Consider the following 5010-nt stretch of genomic DNA (forward strand, 5'->3'; position numbering starts at 1 on the left):
TGAAATATCAGAGGAAGTGTAGTCAAACGATGTCGACAAATCTCATATGATGCTTGTTTCTAGAGATGAAGTTTTTCAACTTTCTACACAATGGGAATTTCATATAAATCCACAGGTCTTTAATTTGACACTACCAACTTCACAAGAAATTAAATCTCATGTGAAGAAGCAATCTCTTCCTAAGTTTCATATATATCTAAAGGATAGGAATCTTCACCATAAATACGCATGTTATTTTGTACTCACCACAAATCAAGGAACTAAGCATGATATTTTAGAGGCTACAAGTTATTTTCTTGAATTATTTTGAGACATTTCGAGATACCCAGTTAGATTGGTCCTCTTTAAAATTGCATTGTGATTCTAGAGCAAAAATCATAATATTATCTGCAACACTATGAACTTCATTCATAACCACTATTAGACCTTGTGTTGTGTCCCCATGTTGTTCTGAATAATTTTCTAACTCCAATTTTGCACCATATTTAGGACCATTCATGTATGAACTCTTATTAAATAAATCTTCAGTGGACTTCACCTGAGATCGGCATATTCTCTCCCTTTTAAAGTCTTCCACTACCATTCTATGAGTTTTGTTTACATTGCTTTAACTTATGTGTTGGCTGAACTTCAAGAAAAGTCGTTTGTGGACAAAGTACCAAAATTATAGAAAGTATAGAGGGTCTTTGACTTTTCTTTGTTAGATGCATCTCACAAATTTTTCTTGATAATCTAAAACACTCGCATGCTCAAACAAATAGTATAATTCTACTTTATTTTTTTATATCATGGGTTTTCCCTTGATCTTGATTCAATATTATAGAAAGAAAGAAAAAGATTGTAACCACTAATACAATAGATCAAATGCTTTTGTAAATAGTATTTTATTAGAAAAATAGAACTCAAGATGGTGTGCCATGGCACATTTGAAATAACTAGGAACATATTCTCGAGAACCTCTACGAGATTTGCAATCTAATTGCAATGACTACTGATATAACTGGGTATCTCAATGTGTCTCAAGAAAATTGAGCCAGGTAATGGCTAACCTATAAAATATCTGGCTTAGCTCCCTCAGCTTTGTTGAGTTTAAAATCACATGGATATTTATGGTGAATATTCCCATTGTTCAAGTATCAATGAACCTTAGAAAGAAATTGTATCTTCACTTTAGGGTCAATGTCCTATGTACTTTGCAGTGCCAAATTAAAATTTTATGGACTTATATGACAGTTCTGTTTCCTAGAAAGCTGGAAAACTATGTTTGTATGAGAAAGTCCCACATGATATTTGTGCACATAACTTGATTGCACTTCCTCTAACATTTTGCTTATAGTAACTTATTTTTAAGAAACTGAAACATAGATTTTATCTTTGGTCCTAAATGATCATCTCTATAGGATAAATAACTTCTCACAAGAGTTTTAATATCACATATCAAAATAAAAGAACTTTACTTCTATCACGCCATTTCAATAGTAGGCAGACACTACATTTATACCAATACAGAGTATAACAATCACACCACTACTTTAGAATGTTGACATCACACCAATTGATTTTTCCAAATGCATTAACTGCCATCACAATTCATTCTTCATTCCATGTAGATGACCAAATCAAAAGAATAATTTGAGACCAATTCAATTGATTTTTAATGCATTCCACTAGTTAACAATTACATAATCAATGCGTTCACATTCATAACACTTTATTAATGAACAATGGCATCATTTACTTTTTACTCTTTTGTCCTTTTGTTTTCAAAGTTATGCATACAATTGGATTTTGGGCATCCAACACATGATTTTATTTACACAAGTTTAGTGTGTCTCAAACCTCAAAATTCCACTTTTTATATTCATAACCAACATGGAACAATTAGTGAAATATTTAAGCTCAACGATATAGAAAGTCAGTGCTAAAATTTGGAGAATCCACACTAGTTTAAACAAGGAAGCATGGTGAGATGAATACGTCTAGGAGATAAGAGTTGTGCGACTAAATGATCAACTAAAATATAAATGAATTCACGCGTCTGAAGATTCTAATATGTATTAATTATGACGACATCATGTAATCTATTTGAATCAGTAATACTAGGACCAAATCATGTGATTTTAATGTGCAAGACTTAGAAGATATGCAATTTTCCTTTCCTACAAGTAGACGTGCGCAACTCTAATCAAGAAAACCACAAATAAAGAACATGTGTACCTTTTATAACACATTCTATCTTAATAATAGATGTAATTGTAGAGCACCTTGAGTCAATTGTTGTTTCTTCACTTTAGTGTGCCCTTTCGCTTCTTTTTCCTTCTTTCCGCCTTTCATTTTGTTGACCTCTTTTTTAAGTTTTATAGATTCAATAAAAAATGATATGTTTATTTTCTTCATTTACAAAATTTAAAACACTAAGCTAACTTTCTCCTTGTTGTAGATTCTCAATTTATCCAAGGACTACCATAGGTCTCCAAGTGCATTGACATTACATATTATTGAGTGCCTTTAGACCATTTTAATTCATTGAATCAATTCTGAATAAGCCCATGCCATTGAGGCTTTAGGCATTAGGTTAAATATGTTACTAATTTTACCATGTTGGTTTTGAATATAAAAATTGGAACGTTGAGGTGTGAGACACACTAAGCTGGGGTGAATGAAATCATGTTTTGACTTCCCAAAATATAGTTGTGCAAATAAATTTGAAAACAAAAGATAGATAGTGTAAAATCAGATGGTGCAATTATTCATTAATAAGGTATTGGGTGTGTGAAAAATTTGGTAGTGCAATTGTCAGCTCGTGGAATGCATTGAACATCAGTTGAATTGGTCTCATATTAGTATTTTGGTCTAGTCATCACCATGCAATGAGGAATACATTGTGCTGGTAGTTAATGCATTGGTCCAAATCAATTAGTGCGATGGAAACATTAAAAAGTGGCGTGATTGTTAAAATTTTGATGGATCTAAATGTATTCTGTGCATGTAATAGAGATGAGGTGAGAAAAGTAAAGAGTATTTTTTTAAATATATGTGGTATTAAAACTCTTGTGAGAAGTTATTTACCCTACAAAGATTCTCATTTAAGACCAAGGATAAAATCCCTTTTTGTGTTTCATAGAAATATTATTACAGTAGGTGAAATATCAAAGGAAGTTTAGTCAAATGATTTCGACAAATCTCATATGAGGCTTGTTTCTACAAATGAAGTTTTTCAACTTTCTACGCAATGGGACATTAATATAAATCCATAGGTCTTTAATTTGACACTACAAACTTCACAAGAGGCCAGAAATTACTTGCCTGAATTGTTTTGAGACATTTCAAGATACCCAGTTAGATTGGTCCTCTTTAAAATTGCATTGATGATTCTAGAGAAAAAATCATAATATTATCCGCAACACTATGAACTTCATTCATAACCACTATTAGATCTTTTGTTGTGTCCCCAGGTTGTTCTAAAGAATTTTATAACTCCAATTTTTCACCATATTTAGGACCATTCATGTATAGACTCCAATTAAATAAATGTTCAGTGGACTTCCCCATAGATCGACATATTCTCTCCCTTTTAATGCCTTCCAGTACCATCCTAGGAGTTTTTTTTTACATTACTTTATCGTATGTGTTGGCCTAACTTCAAGCAAAGACATTTGTGATCAAAGTACCGAAATTGTAGAAGGTATAGAGGGTCTTTGACTTTCTTTTTTAGCTGCATCTCACAAGTTTTTCTTGATAGTCTAAAACACTCACATGCTCAAACAAATAGTATTGATTTTATTTTATTTTTTTGGATCATGGGTTTTGCATTGATCTTGATTCACTATTATAGAAAGAAAGAAAAATATTGTAACAACTAATACAATAGATCAAATGCTTTTGTCAATAGTCTTTTATAAGAAAAATAGAACTCAAGATGGTGTGCCATGGAACATCTCAAATAACTAGGGACACATTCTCAAGAACCTCTACAAGATTTGCAATCTAATTGCAATGACTACTGATATAACTAGGTATCTCAAGAAAATTAAGCCATGTAATTGATAACCTCTAAATTATCATGCTTAGTACCATCAGCTGTGTTGAGTATAAAATCACATGGATATTTATGGTGAATATTCCCATCCTTCAGGTATCAATGAACTTTAGCAAGAAATTGTATCTTCACTTGAGGGTCAATGTCGTGTGTGGTTTGCAGTGTCAAATTAAAATTTTATGGATTTATATGGCAGTTCCATTGCCTAGAAAGCTAGAAAACTATGTTTGTATGAGCAAGCCTCATATGATATTTGTCGACATAACTTGACTGGACTTCCTCTGATATTTTGCTTATAGTAACTTATTTTTAAGAAACTGAAACATAGATTTTATCTTTGGTCTTAAATTATCATATCTATAGGGTAAATAACTTCTCACAAGAGTTTTAATATCACATATTAAAAAAAAAACTTTACTTCTATCATGCCATCTCAATTGCAGGCACACAATACATTTAGACTGATCTAGAGTATAACAATCACACCACTACTTTAGAATGTTGACATCACGTCAATTGATTTCGCTAAATGCATTAACTACCATCACAATTAATTCTTCATTATGTGTAGATGACCAAATAAAAAAAATAATTTGAGGGCAATTCAATTGATTTTTAATTCATTCCACTACTTAATGATTACATAATCAAACCACTCACATTCTTAACACTTTATTAATGGATAATGATATTGTCTACGTTTTACACTATCTCTCTTTTATTTTCAAAATTATGCATACAATTGGATTTTGGGCATCCAAGACATGATTTTATTTACACAGGTTTAGTGTGTCTCACACCTCATCATTCCATTTTTTATATTCATAACCAATTTTTCTCGGTAGTCTAAAACACTCATATGCTCAAACAAATAGTATTGATTTTATTTTATTTTTTTGGATCATGGGTTTTGCATCGATCTTGATTCACTATTATAGAAAGATAGAAAAATATTGTAATCACTAATACAA

The sequence above is a fragment of the Pinus tabuliformis genome, chromosome X, assembly GCF_031772625.1.
Source record: "Pinus tabuliformis cultivar Carrire ecotype Pingquan chromosome X, CPIR1, whole genome shotgun sequence".
NCBI lineage: Eukaryota > Viridiplantae > Streptophyta > Pinopsida > Pinales > Pinaceae > Pinus > Pinus tabuliformis.